The sequence below is a fragment of the Saccopteryx leptura genome, chromosome 2 (assembly GCF_036850995.1).
Source record: "Saccopteryx leptura isolate mSacLep1 chromosome 2, mSacLep1_pri_phased_curated, whole genome shotgun sequence".
Taxonomy (NCBI): domain Eukaryota; kingdom Metazoa; phylum Chordata; class Mammalia; order Chiroptera; family Emballonuridae; genus Saccopteryx; species Saccopteryx leptura.
The window spans coordinates 37020315-37035973 of NC_089504.1; the positions used below are offsets into that span (position 1 = coordinate 37020315).

General features: G+C 44.5%; 1 protein-coding gene across 2 annotated transcripts in view; it reads left to right on the plus strand.

The window, feature by feature from the left end:
* The first annotated feature begins 6805 nt into the window (after positions 1 to 6805).
* The window catches only part of GNE (glucosamine (UDP-N-acetyl)-2-epimerase/N-acetylmannosamine kinase), an 86899-nt gene continuing 78045 nt past the window's right edge, over positions 6806 to 15659 (plus strand). Inside the window, exons 1-2 of one of the 2 annotated variants that reach the window (XM_066367668.1) lie at positions 6806 to 6931; positions 8100 to 8239. The gene's annotated coding sequence lies outside the window, so the exon portion shown is untranslated. The remainder of the gene's footprint in view (positions 6932 to 8099; positions 8240 to 15659) is intronic. The other variant, XM_066367666.1, reaches the window with a different exon arrangement.

Sequence of the window (15659 nt, forward strand, 5' to 3'; positions counted from 1 at the left end):
AACACAACTCCAGAGCATTGAGAAGTCTAATTAATACCTGGAATATGCCACAAATGAACTAGGAGCCCGTGGGCAATTTGCTTAAGCTCTTTGGGCATAATTCCCTCATCTGTCAACTGAGGATAATATACATATGATGTTTCCCAGGATCAAAGGAACTAAATTAAATAATTTAGTGCAAATGAAAGTGTTAACAATAGTACCACCCACATGTTAGCCTCTTAACTGAAGCCTTTCCCATTTACTTCTTCTCTACGTGACCAAAGGCACCCCCTAAAGTCCTGAAGAGAAGATTCTGGAGTCATTCATACATTGGTGATGGGGTGGTTGAAATTTAGAACTGAATGAAAAATCAATTCTTTCACCCTCCCCCAAAAAAAAAGAGAACTAGATTTCTACTTTTTTTTTAAATGAGAGAGAGACAGAGACAGATAGGAAGTAAGAGAGATGCAAAGCATCATCTCGTGGTTGCAACACTCTAGTTGTTCTTGATTGATTTCTCATATGTGTCTTGACCCGGGAGCTCCAGCCAAGGCAGTGACCTTGGCTCAAGCCAGAAACCTTGGGCTTCAAGCCAGTGACATTTAGGCTCAAACCAGCGACCATGGGGTCATGTCTATGATCCCACACTCAAGCTGGCAACCCTGCACTCAAGCTGGTGACCATGGGGTTTGGAACCTGGGTCCTCCGCATCCCAGATTGACACCCTATCCATTGTGCTACCACCTGGTCAGGCATTCAGTGTCTTCTAAAACTGAAGATTCAGCTTTTTTCTCTGGACGAGGTAGGCCTTGGGTTTGCAGACCTAGACAGTTTGTCTGATGAACATTTTTCGTTGCCTACTTTGGGTATCCATCCCATCATTCCTTCTAAAAATCCCTCACCACCTCTTCCAGTATACCGTATGTTTGCAGAGGGAATTAGTTGACCTCAGTCCTAGCCTCGGGTTGGGCCCCTGCAGGGATAGGGAAGGGTAAGTGTGGGTAAAGCCGGTAAGCACATACCTTTCCCCTGGGCGCAATCGGGGCTTTGAGCAGACTATGTGACCCAAGCAGTGCATGTTAAGGTGAATGTCCAGATTCTTACCTTTCCCCTGGGCGCAATCGGGGCTTTGAGCAGACTATGTGACCCAAGCAGTGCATGTTAAGGTGAATGTCCAGATTCTTACCTTTCCCCTGGGCGCAATCGGGGCTTTGAGCAGACTATGTGACCCAAGCAGTGCATGTTAAGGTGAATGTCCAGATTCTTACCTTTCCCCTGGGCGCAATCGGGGCTTTGAGCAGACTAGGTGACCCAAGCAGTGCATGTTAAGGTGAATGTCCAGATTCTTACTTGGAATGTGGCCTCAGAAATGCTGTCTCCCTGGATGTAAACATGGAGGTATATATCCCTCCAGGCATGTGGGAAATTGGCCTCAGGATGAAGCTGTCCATAGAAGGCAAAAGATCATTGGAGAGAAACGTTCCCTGATGTGTATAGCTGCATCAAGCAACCCCAGAGCACACACCCCTTTGGTTTCTGGGTATGGGAGCCAGCAAAGCCCGTTCAATTCATAACCTACAAAATAGTGTCCTAACTGGTATCACCACACTAACGTCCTCTGGGTTCACGATTTCATAAACGGAGCCATTTGTTTGAACAGTGCCAGTGTTTAAACAGAAGCAGCACTAGTATTTGAGATGAAAGACCACTTATTCAAATCTTTTTCTCAACACTGGTATTCTCAACCAACGTTTTACTTTTTATCCAAAGATAACTCCTCCAATTATCTGGTTTTCGCTGTCACCCAATAATGACCTGAGCATCTCAGGCACCTAGAACTCGGCACGTCCAGACCTGCACTTGTCCTTCTCCCCAAGCTTCTCAGCCCCTGGTCTTTTTGGGTTTGATCAATGGCTCCTTCATCAGCTAAACCACTCAGGCTGACCAAACAAGTCTCCTCATGCCTATCTCTTCCTCAAGCCTACCTCCCATTTAGTCACCAAGTCACAATTTTACCTCCTAAAGTATCTCTGCTCTGCTCCTTTTTCTCTACCTTTCCCCCCCTCTTCCTTTCCCTCCTAATTACTAATCTATTGACTCATACTTAACGCTTTTTCTGATAGTTTTTTTAATAGAAAATTGAGGTCTTGCTGGATACCCAACACAGTAGATAAAAAGGAGGGGTCAAAAGTGCCCCACTTATCATTAAATCATCTTTGCAAAAGTGATTTTTAATAGCAGGATAATAATCCATTATATGGTCTTATCAGAATTCATTTAAACGTTCCTCTACTATTGGCCATTTAGATTACTCCATCTGGTCTGTGAGAATCCTCAACGATCCACTTATTTTTCCCTTTGAATCCACCCCCCTTATGGCAAACATTGACATGTCATTCCTTTGCTGGAGCCCCATTCATGGCTCTCCATCACCTAGACAGAGTCCAGGATCCTTAGCATGGTCCCCAGGATGCTCATGGACCTCTCTGCCTTTCAAGCCTTATTTCTTGTTACTCTCAATTTTGCATTTTACACCCTAGAAATGAACATTATTCATGATACGCTCCATTGTGCTTCATGCTCCAAGTTCTTGCTTTATGTATCCCTTCTCCCTGGACCATTTTCCCACCCTCCTTTGCCTGGAGAACTTCTATGTATCCACCGAGAGTCATTCCAAGGGTCATTTCTCCCAGGGAGCCTTCCACACTCATCTCTAACATAGTATTTTCTACATAACAAGGCTACTACTTCTGATTATATATTTTCTCCATCACTGACTATAAGTTGTTTTTTATTAGGTCAAGGATGGTAACATTCATCTTTGAGTCTCTAGCACCCTGCATATGTTTATTAAAGGGTTTTTTCTTAAACAAACTGAACATAGCAGCTTAAAATAACACTGATTATCTCTCACAGTTTCTGAGGTTCAGGCATCCGGGAGAGGCTGAGCTGGGTGGTTCTGGCTCAGGGTCTCTCATGATCAAGCTGTCAGCTTTGCAGACTTGACTGGGGCGGATGGACAAGCTCATTCTTGTGGTTGTTGGCAGCCCTCAGTTCCTCGCCTCTGGGCCTCTCCATGGGGCTGCTAACGTGGTAGCTTGCTTTTCCCAAAACAAATGGTCAAGGAAGAAAGAACTCAAGTCTTTTATAACCTAGTAACCTTATATGAATATTGGAATAACACACAATCCCTTTTGCCATATTCTTTTGATCACATAAAGGGAAGCCTGGCACAGTATGGGAAGCGACTGCTCAACGGTGTTTATACTTGGAGGCAGGGATCATTGAGGGCCATCTTGGAGGACTCAGAACAGGATTGTGTTTAGGATCTCAATTAATAGGACACCGGCACCTTGAGAGTCCCGTCTGTCCCTGCGTAGGCATCCACCACCTGCTCAGACCCTGTGCTCCCCCAATTCTCCCTGTCTGAGCCTAGCTTCCAGACCCCTACCCGCCTGCCTCCGTGCACTGAAGCTGCCTCTCCCTCCTCCCTCCTCCCCAGGCCACTGATCTTCAGTGGTTGGTTCACTTTCCAGTGGGGAAACTGAGGCATACTAGGACAAGGGGGTTACCCCAGATCAAGTCGAGGGTTAGAGGCAGGGTCAGGGCTGGGACCCAGGTTTCTTAGTAGCTGGTACCATGTTCTTTCTGTGAGTGGTTCCTGCAAGGGGGCTTTGTTTTTTTTTTTTTTTTTTTTTTAGTGAGAGAGACACAGATAGGGACAGACAGGCAGGAGGGAGAGAGATGAGAAGCATTAGTTCTTCATCATGGCCCCTTAGTTGTTCACTGATTGCTTTCTCATATGTGCCTTGACCAGGGACTTAAGCTGAGCCAGTGACCCCTTGCTGAAGCCAACAACCTTGGACTTAAAAAGCCAGTGACCTTTGGGCTGAAGCCAGTGACCATGGGGTCATGTCTATGATCCCGTACTCAAGCCAGCGACCCTGCGCTCAAACCGGCAACCTTGGAGTTGTGAACCTGGGTCCTCTGCATCCCAGGCCACGCTCTATCTACTGCACCACCACCTGGTCAGGCGCAAGGGGACTTTTTCTTCCTTTACCCTCCCCCAATCAACAGTGTACTCATTTGCACTTTCCCAAGTACATAGGTTGGGGAGGGGGGTAAGATTGTTTTGTTTTTTACAGTACTGAATTCCTGTAGAAAATGAAGTGACCACTTTTTCTTTATTTTGGCCCTGTGACAGCCTCAGCTTTACCAGATAAGAAACCTGGAAGCTGTTACACTGCAATGATCCTCCCACACAGCCGGCTTCTCCTTGATATATATGCACTAGCTGGGGTCAGCGGGGAACTAGTCCCAGTGCAGTAGCTCGGGCAATGGAGCCCTAGCGCCCACAGCTTGGCGGCCCCCACAGGTTGGTGTGCGGGCTGTCCATGCCAGTTCCAGGACAGCCAGCTGCCAGTACAACCTCACCCCTCTGTCCACACCCTTCCTCTTGGCTCCTGTTCACACCCTTCCAACCCCCAGGACTCAGAGAAATGGGGTGGCTCCAGAGTCAACATGTCCTTGACACATGGCTAGTCTTCTTTAAAAAAAAAAAAAGATTTTTTTATTGATTTGGAGGGGGAGGGAGGGAGGGTGATGAATTTGTTGTTGCATTTATTTATATGTTCATTGGTTGATTCTTGTATGTGCCCTGACCGGGGGTTGAACTCATAACCTTGGCTTATCAGATGATGCTCTAACCAACCTAACAGGCCAGGGCCTCACATGGCCAGTCTTTTTAATGAAACAGGGAAACTGCAAAGTTTAAGTGGGTGTTTAGAGCTCAGCTTTGGCTCATACACTCAGTGATCAAATAGCAGTGGAGTCATCAAACAAAGACCACAGAGTTCATCTTGACCTTCTTGAGGCAAAGCTGTTTGGGTTGCAGGAGTTTTCCAATAGGCAGGGCAGCTCCCTCACAGGTGTTAGGTGCTAGGACTGGGCTGGGAGTTTGAAGTAGACTGTTGCTGAGTCCATAAGTAGCCAGTCGCTGCAGAGTGAGAGATATCTGAGGAAAGGGCCAGGGGCTCCGAGACTCTGCTGGGTCAGCTCTAACTTATGTGCTTAGATTGGGTTGTACAGTGTGTTGGAGGGTGGGAGTGGGGAGTGTTAGCTGTGGCCTTCCTTTTCTTTATGTCTCCAGACCCCTCCTCTACATCCTTCTCCCCTGTCTCCGTTCTAAGTTGGCTCAGGCAACAGACAGGAGCAACAAAGGGCTTCGTGTCTTCTGAAATCAGGATGTGGAAACGGAACTCCACATATATCGTGTGTTTTCAGAACCTCCCTCTTGCTGACTGCTATTCTGGGTTCTTAACCTTTCTGTGGGCCAAAAACTCACTCCTTTGGCAGAACAGTGAAGCCTATGGACACTTCTCAGGGTGATGTTTCTAATGTATAACATAAGCACAAAGGACTAGAGAGGGAACCAGTGATATTGAAATACAGTTATCAAAATATAAACACATTTGTGATATGGAAACTAAATGCTACTTTATTCATGCATGACAAGATCTAGCAGTAGATCTAATAATGGCTGTGATTTTGAAGAAGCAGTGAATGTAAGTGAAATTTCAAGGTCTCTGTGACAATTGCAATGTGATATAAAAGTTATCTATGATTCTAGTTGTGACAAAGTCATGGGTTCTCCAATACACAATGGTTTGTGGCCTACATTCTTAATGGAAGGAAAATCTAAACAGTAGTTAAAGGTTAGTGAAAATCAGGGTGTAATTTTTTTCCTTACAAAGTTTACCAACCCTCTCAGTTCTAGCTGCGGACTTCTGACTGTGAGTCCCCCAAGTCCAGGCTTCTGCCTGCCTCATACCCTTTGCCTGGAAGTGCTGGCCTGGGTCCTGCAGCCAGGCTCCACCTTCATCTCACCTCCATTCTCTCTCTCTCTCTCTCTCTCTCTCTCTCTCTCTCTCTCTCTCTCTCTCTCTCTCCTTTGGCCTCTCATAGGTGCTATTCCCAGAACACTGAGGTTGCCGGCTTGAGACCCTGAGGTTGCTGGCTTCAGTGTGGGATCATGGACACAGTCCCAAGGTTGCTGGCTCAGACCCAGAGGTCGCCAGCTTGGCTTGAGCAATCAGTGCACAACTAAAGTGAAGCAACTAAGAGCTGATGCTTCTCACTCTCTCTCGCTCTCTCTCCCTTCTTGTCTCTGTCTCTTACAAAATAATAATAATAATAATAATAATAATACTCTCTCAAAAAAGGATAATGATTTTTTAAAAAGACTGACTTGGTAAGAGGCAGGAATTGTATATAATTGGCCTGTCCCAGTGACCCAATTAGGAGACAGTGTCAGACTCTAAACCCAGGCCTGTCCACATCCTCTAGGCCTGGGGCTCTCCCCAGGTGTATTTCCTCCAGAAGAGCAGTGACCATCCCTGCCTCCCTCTAGCTCTAGAAAGGGTGCATCAAACAAAAAGCAGCTAGTCGGGCCTGTGATAGGGGAACTTCTGAAGCTGCCTGGGCAGTGCAAGCAATGGAACACTCGCCTGTCTGTTCTTCAAGGGCTCTGGCCTGGTGCACCCCAACACGAGGGGCTTCAAAATGTCATTTAGCAAAGAGTTAATAATGACTTTCTCGTCACAGGCACTGCTGAACCATCAGGAAAGGATCCAACCCAAAACCTCTCCCTGAGGAGGCCAGACACTTCCTCATGTTGATTGTCTCTGTGTCCTTTGAACCTTAATCAGAAAGCCTCTCTGACCAAATGCAAAGGAAATAAAGTTTACTCTTATCTCCTGTGCACAGAGCTCTGAGGTGGAGCAAAAGCTTACCCATAAAAGGTAGATGTCTGCTTCTGCTTTCTTTGCAATGGATTTTAATAAAACCTGTCCATTGGACAAACCTCTTTCTGGATGACTCATCTGGCCCTACACCCCACACCCTGGACACCTTGCTTCAGACCTCTCTGTGGGAATCAAAACAGCTTCAGGTATTTCATTTATTCATTCTTTCATTCATTATTCACCTACTCATCAAATGCTTGTTGAATGCATAGGTATGTGTGTGACCTGTCACTGTGTGGATGACACCAGTCTCAGCTCACAATCATTGTATATTCTCTCTCTCTCTCTCTCTCTCTCTCTCTCTCTCTCTCTCTCTCTTCTTTCGTTAGTATTTATTTTATGCTGAATTTACTCCTGGGCGGTAAGATTTTGTTTCTTCAGTTTCTTCTGGAATATATATATATTTTTTTTTTCTGTGTAACTTCCTCCTCTGGTTCAGGAACAATCTGCTCTTCTTCAGAAGGATCCTCTCAGTGTGGCTGGGAGAGCTCATGTGTGGGTTAATTCACCCATGAGCTCTGTGGGTTCTGCACCGCATCTTGGGAGCTTTGTTCACAAGGATGTGCTCAGCACCCAGAGAATCTACATCTAAGTCCTTAAATTCTGTATTCCCTGTTGTTTGGCTTGGGCTCACCTACCAACTCCATTACTGTAACAACGGAATGGCACACATTGCTTCTGTAAAGTGACAACCTTAGATACTTGGTGGTTTTTTGACTATGCGTACCCTGGTTGGCCTGGGCAGTTCCATGAGTGTTCTTAAAATGAACACAAAATTTTGAATCTCTCAATTTGCATGATTTTGTGGGGTTTTCTGGGACTAGTGAATAGCAAACCATTGTTAGAGGTCACCTCGGGCCACTTTCAGGGAGAGGAAGACAGATTCACTTTTAAAATGATCTTAGAGCCCTGGCCAGATAGCTCAGTTGGTTAAGGCCATCATCCTGATGTACAGAGGTTACTGGTTTGATTCCTGGTCAGGGCACATATAAAATGATCTTAAAGTCATGTTCTTGTGGTGCTGGTTTTTTTTTTTTTTTTAATGCTTTTCAGAAGAAGGTAGCTATATCAGGAATAAATTTATTCATAACCTATGGATTTAGTTGATTGTTATAGACACAAAATAGCCAGAGATTTATTTCTCATCTTAAAAACTGAAGGATGGAAACCTGTCCTCTCTTTCCTGGTGGCCATGGCCCCGTGGACAACCACAGGGACAGTCCTAATCTATTTTCTTAAGATCATTCTAATCTACGTAAACCCTTGACTCCAGGAGTTCTGGCCTGACTTAGTCTTATGCCACCTCCTCAACAGGAAGTGTATGCCTGCTTCAGTCTTGAGAGATTCGCCATCCGTTGAGGCCCATGGGCACCTTTCCTGCCCACAGTGAAGTGAACACCCTCTCCTCTGTGTAGACGTGCCATTGTCTATGCTTTTTATCTGCTTACGGCCATGTGAGTTTTATGTCTTGTTTGTATTTAAAATCACTGTTATTTATAATTTAGTAATGCCTTGATCTTCTCTCCAAGTTCTGAAGGTGCTTCCTCATAATACTTCTTATATCTGAACTCCTTTTTTCCATTAGCCCAAGCCCTTGATACTTCATTCCTGAATATAACCATTTATTTAGTGTCAAGTGCCTACTTGATGCCAGGCCTTATTCTTTTTTTTTTTTTACTTTATTGAGATATAATTGATAAATAAAATTATAAGATATTTAAAATATACAATATGATTTGATATATGTATAAATTGTAAAAGATTTCTACCATTGAGTTAGTTAACAGGTCCATCACCTCATGTATTTACCCCCCTTTTGTCTGCGGGAACACTTAAGTTCTACTCTCTTAGCAAATTTCAGTTATATAATATAGCGTCATCACTATATATTATAGTCACCATGTATATACTATACATTAGATTCTCGGACCTTATTTGTCTTGTTGCTGAAAGTTTGTACTACTCTCTGTTTCTATGTGCTTGACATTTGTTTTGTTTTGTTTTGGGGTTTTTTAAACTCCACATATAAGTGATACCACTCAGTATGTGTCTTTTTCTCTCTGGCTCATTTTACTTAGCATAACACCCTCCAGGTTCATCCATGATGTTGCAAATGGCAGAATTTTCTTCTCTTTTAAGGCTGAATAGTATTGCATATATATATATATATATATATATATACACATATATATATACATACATACACATATATATATGTATATATATGGTACATTTTCTTTTTAAAAATAATTATATATCTCTTCAAAAATTTTAATTTATTGATTTTTAGAGAGAGAAACATTGGTTTATTTGGTCCACTTATTTATGCATTCATTGTTGATTCTTGTAACTGCCCTGACCAGTGATCAAACTTGCAACCTCGGCATATTAGGGACAATCAACTGAGCTACCTGGCCAGGGCCAGCACATTTTCTTTATCCATTCATCCATTGACAGTCACTTAGGTTGTTCTGATACCTTGGGTATTGTGAATAATGCTGTAATGAACAAGGGAGCATGGCCATCACTTCAAGATAGTGATATTATTTCCTTTGGTTATATACCCAGATGTGGGAATGCTAGACATATGGTAGTTCTATTTTTATTTTCTTGAGGAAACTCCATGCTGTTTTCCATAGTGGATGTACAAATTTACATTCCCAGTAACAGTGTATAAGGATTCCCTTTCCACTAGCCTTTGTTATCACTTGTCTTTTTTATAATAACCATTATAACGAGTATGAGGTGATAGCTCATTGTGGTTTTGATTTGCATTTCCCTGATGATTAGTGATGTTGAACACTTTTTCATGTACTTGTTGGCCATCTGTGTGTCTTCTTTGGAAAAATGTGTATTCGGGGGTTTTGCCCATTTTTAATTTTTTTAAATTTTTTTTTACAGAGAGAGAGAGAGTCAGAGAGAGGGATAGACAGGGACAGACAGGCAGGAACAGAGAGATGAGAAACATCAATTATTAGTTTCTCGTTGCGGGTTGCAACACCTTAGTTGTTCATTGATTGCTTTCTCATGCGTGCCTTGACCGCAGGCCTTCAGCAGACCAAGTAACCCCTTGCTCAAGCCACCGACCTTGGACTCAAGCTGGTAAGCTTTTGCTCAAACCAGATGAGCCTGCGCTCAAGCTGGTGATCTTGGGGTCTTGAACCTGGGTCTTCCACATACCAGTCCGACGCTCTATCCACTGCGCCACCGCCTGGTCAGGCTTTTTGCCCATTTTTAAATTGTGTTATTTATTTGTGATTTTTTGTTTGTTTTGCTATTGAGTTGTACTTCCTTGTATATTTTGGGTATTAATTGCTTATCAGATAGATAGTCTACAAATATAAGCTCCTATTCCATAGTTTGCCTTTTCATTTTGTTGATGATTTCCTTTCCTGTGCAGAAGCTTTTCAGCTTGATGTAGTCCCACTTGCTTGTTTTTGCTTTTGTTGCTTTTGCTATGGGTGTCAAATCCAAAACAATCATTGCTGAAACCAATATCAAGAAGTTTACCCCCTGTGTTTTCTTCTAGGAGTTTTGTGGTTTCAGGTCAAGTCTATTAATTTAGTTTGAGATGATTTTTATATATAGTACAAGACAGTGGTCCAGTTTCATTCTCTTGCATGTGTCTGTTCTTTCCCCATTGTATTCTTGGCTCCTTTGTTGAAAATTAATTGACTATATATGTGTGGGTTTATTTCTGCACACTCAATTTTGTTGTGTTTGTTTATATATTTGTTTTTATGGTAATGTCATGCTGTTTTGATTACTATAGCTTTGTAATATGGTTTGAAATCAGAAAATGTAATGCCTCCAGCTTTATTCTTCCTCAAGATTGCCTTGGCTATTTGGGGATTTTCTTGTTCCATACAAATTTTAGGATTTTGTATTTATTTCTGTGAAAAACATCATTGGAATTTTGTTTGGGGGTTGCATTAAATATATAGGTGTTTTTGTGTGGCTGATTTATTTATTTATTTATTTATTTGTATTTTTCTGAAGCTGGAAATGGGGAGGCAGTCAGACAGACTCCCACATGCGCCCGACCGGGATCCACCCAGTATGCCCACCAAGGGGCGATGCTCTGCCCATCTGGGGCGTCGGTCTGTTGCAACCAGAGCCATTTAGCACCTGAGGCAGAGGCCATAGAGCCATCCTCAGTGCCTGGGCCAATTTTGCTCCAATGGAGCCTTGGCTGCGGGAGGGGAAGAGAGAGACAGAGAGGAAGGAGAGGGGGAGGGGTGGAGAAGCAGATGGGCGCTTCTTCTGTGTGCCCTGGCCGGGAATCGAACCCGGGACTCCTGCATGCCAGGCCAACGTGTGTGGCTGATTTAAAAGCTGCTTCTTTGTTTGGTATAGAGCTGTGGGACTCATGCATGCAGGCCTCCTTGGCTATCAGAGCCAGGTGGTTTGGAGTCTGTGTCTGAGATGACAGTCTTAAAATTTGGGGTGCTAGATGTGTCGTCCAAACACTTCACTCCTCACAGGTAGCGAAATCACCTCTTTTTAAGAATGAAGAAATTGGCCCTGGCCAGTTGGCTCAGTGGTGGAGCGTCGGCCTGGCGTGCAGCAGTCTCGGGTTCGATTCCTGGACAGGGCACACAGGAGAGGCGCCCATCTGCTTCTCCATCCCTCCCCCTCTCCTTCCTCTCTGTCTCTCTCTTCCCCTCCCGCAGTGAGGCTCCATTGGAGCAGAGATGGCCCGGGCACTGGGGATGGCTCCTTGGCCTCTGCCCCGGGCGCTAGAGTGGCTCTGGTCGTGATGGGGCGACGCCCCCGGAGGGGCAGATCATCGCCCCCTGGTGGGCAGAGCGTCGCCCCCTGGTGGGCGTGCCGGGTGGATCCCGGTCGGGCGCATGCGGGAGTCTGTCTGACTGTCTCTCCCGTTTCCAGCTTCAGAAAAAAATACAAACCCCCCCCCCAAAAAAAACAACAACAACAACAAAAAAACCCCCACAGTGATCTGAAAGTTTTCGTGGAAGAGAAAAACAAAAACAAACAAACAAAAAAAAACCCAAAAAAAAACAAACAAAAAAAAACAATGAAGAAATAGAAAATTAGGTTGTGGAAGTGAATGGTTCAAGGTCATATAACTTGCTAGTTGTAATGTTTCTTCTTTACAACATAGGGCTCTCATTCGGAAAAAAATTAACTATATGTTTAAATTTTTTAAAAAGTTAACTCTATGTTTGACTGTTAGGAAAAAATTAACTATATGTGTGGATTTTTGAAGGCAAGACAAATTGACAATGAAGTTACTACTCTGACATACACCCAGAAAACAAATATGCCCAAGACAGGTTATGTGAAAGGTTCTGGTGCTGCGGGACATGCCAGGGCTATCCAAACATTACACTCCAAAGCAAACAGATGCCTGAACTTGTAAAATAGAAGTTCAAAGAGTTAAGCAGTTTCTTAAAAAGTTATACATACAATGAGCAAAAAAGTCAGACTTTTGATTAGGATTTGTTTGCCCATTCATCTATTCTTTAATTTATTCATTAGTTTAGCTGATGTTCCCTAAACATTCCTTAAGAAGCTCACTTCAGTAAAGAAGACAGAAAAGGGCCCTGGCCGGCTGGCTTAGTGGTAGACCATCAGCCTGGCATGTGGAAGTCCTGGGTTTGATTCCCGACCAGGGCACATAGTAGAGGCGCCCATCTGCTTCTCCACCCTTCCCCCTTCTCTTTTTTCTCTATCTCTCTCTTCTCCTACCGCAGCCAAGGCTCCATTGGAGCAAAGTTGGCCCGGGCGCTGAGGATGGCTTCCAGGCCTCCATCTCAGGTGCTAGAATGGCTCTGGTTACAACAGAGCAATACCCCAGATGGGCAGAGCATCACCCCCTAGTGGGCATGTCGGGTGGATCCCAGTTGGACGCATGCAGAAGTCTGTCTCTTGGCCTCCCTGCTTCTCACTTCAGAAAAAAAAAGTAGAAGAAATGTAAAAAGTAAAATTAATGTAAGACAGTGAACCAACTGAAAGAGGCGCCAGTAAAGAATTATAACAGCATCCAAAAGGAACCACAATAACTAACTTCTACTGGGCACTCACTATGTTCCAAACATCTTCTAAGGGCTTTACATGTGTTAATTTATTTAATGTTTACAAAACCCTATGAGGTGAGCAGTGGTAGTCTCTCAAATTTTATATTAGAAAACTCGGGCACAGAATGGTTTTGTTACTTGCTAAAGATCACAAAACTATTAAGTGGAGTCAGTCTGGCTCCACAGCCTGCACCTGTCATCATCCCACTAGAGTTGTTTAGGGGACAAGCAAGTGACAAGGCAACTTCAAACCACAGGGATCTGAGCTCTGGCTGGTTGGCTCAGTGGTAGAGCGTTGGCCTGGCATGCAGGAGTCCCGGGTTCGATTTCCGGCCAGGGCACACAGGAGAAGCGCCCATCTGCTTCTCCACCCTTCCCCCTCTCCTTCCTCTCTGTCTCTCTCTTCCCCTCCTGCAGCCAAGGCTCCACTGGAGCAAAGTTGGCCTGGGCACTGAGGATGGCTCCATGGCCTCTGCCTCAGGCGCTAGAATGGCTCTGGTTGCAACAGAGCGACGCCCCAGATGGGCAGAGCATCGCCCCTGGTGGATCCCGGTCGGGCACATGTGCAAGTCTGTCTGACTGCCTCCCCGTTTCCAACTTCAGAAAAATACAAAAAAAAACAAAAACAAAAACAACAACAACAACAAAAAACCCCACAGGGATCTGGAAGTTTTTGTGGAAGAGAATGCTTTTGAGTCAAGCCATGGAGGTGAAGGAAAAGAGCATTCCAGACCGGGAGAGTAGATACAGAGATGTAAAAGTCAATGTTGTATTGGGGGTGAGCGTCAGACATGGCCAGGGTAGGTGGACAATATGGAGGGGAGGGTGAGTTCTCTGATAAGTTGTTCTCACATCATTCTGAAGGCACTAGAGAGTTAAAGAATTTTTCTGAGCAGGGAAGAACTCTATTCTAATACTTCTGTCCATATATCTTCAATCCATTTTTATTTAAATCTAATTAAACACCTGTTTAAACACCTAATTTAACACCTGTTGAATATTTATTTAACAATTGGGCAGTGGTAAAAGGGAATAATTTCCACTATCAAATGACATCTTAATTGAAGATACAAGAAATAACATTTTTAAAATAATTGTACAAGTTTAAAAAAAAAGATTCAAGAAGTGTTCCAAGATAACATGTGATGAATTGTTTAACAGAACATTTTATGAAAATTTGCAAATTATATTAATTATATTAATGATCTCTTCAGCACGGGTTGAGGGTTTGCAAGGGAAAAGCAGGAGAATAGCATGTTGGAGCAGTTTGTGGAGGGAAGTCTTAAAGCATAGTGTTACATGTACAGCTAGTCCTTGGGCTACCAAATACAGGGACAAAATGGTTCACATTGGAACTGTCTGCCCATGCACCCACCCCCTAGTCCCCAGCATGACCCAGGGAGAGGAGCATTCCTGTAACCAGAGACTGGGCATAAGGAACTGGTGATGTTAAAGACCTGGGCATCTAGGTCTGGGCTGTGTCAGGTTGACTTTGTGATCCCACAATTGAGAGTGAGAAAATCCCAAGGCCATCATCCTAGACCACATCCTATATGGATAGGTATCTTTGGGAAAAATTGTCCAGGATATGGAAATGGGCAACAGAGATTATAGAACTTCCTTTCAGTTGAATGCTTACCATTGCCTACTGCAATCTCTGATTTTCTGATTCTATAGGTTTGTGTAATTTGACTGTTGTATTGACTAAACTATTTTCCATCTCTGTAGGAGTTGAACTAAACTTTTTTTTTTTTTGTATTTTTCTGAAGTTGGAAACGGGGAGGCAGTCAGACCGACTCCCACATGCGCCCAACTGGGATCCACCCAGGATGCCCACCAGGGGGCGATGCTCTGCCCATCTGGGGCGTCGCTCTGTTGCAACCAGAGCCATTCTAGCACCTGAGGCAGAGGCCATGGAGCCATCCTCAGCGCCCGGGCCAACTTTGCTCCAGTGGAGCCTTGGCTGCAGGAGGGGAAGAGAGAGACAGAGAGGAAGGAGAGGGAGAGGGGTGGAGAAGCAGATGGGCACTTCTCCTGTGTGCCCTGGCTGGGAATCGAACCCGGGACTCCGGCACACCAGGCTGATGCTCTACCACTGAACCAACTGGCCAGGGCCTGAACTAAACTTGTCTAAAATTGGTAGGTGCTAGAAGTTCTTGTTGATAGTGATGCAAATGAATTTCATCTAGTAAGGATATAACTGCTTTCTCCTCTGTAAAAAAGATAACCCCAAACATTACATTTTCTTGCACTTGAATATTAACCAGTTTTGCTTGTATTAGCAAAACCATTTCATCTTTCCTCATTGCCTCTCTATTCCTCAAATTCTTCTTTGACACTGTCTTACCATCTTACTGGTGCCCTCATAATGAATGGGCACCAGTAAATACCCATTAATCTTTTTTTTTTTTTTTTTTTTTTTTTTCATTTTTCTGAAGCTGGAAACGGGGAGAGACAGTCAGACAGACTCCCGCATGCGCCCGACCGGGATCCACCCGGCACGCCCACCATGGGGCGACGCTCTTCCCACCAGGGGGCGATGCTCTGCCCATCCTGGGCGTCGCCATATTGCGACCAGAGCCACTCTAGCGCCTGGGGCAGAGGCCACAGAGCCATCCCCATCGCCCGGGCCATCTTTGCTCCAATGGAGCCTTGGCTGCGGGAGGGGAAGAGAGAGACAGAGAGGAAAGTGCGGCGGAGGGGTGGAGAAGCAAATGGGCGCTTCTCCTGTGTGCCCTGGCCGGGAATCGAACCCGGGTCCTCCGCACGCTAGGCCGACGCTCTACCGCTGAGCCAACCGGCCAGGGCATACCTATTAATCTTGACACGTATT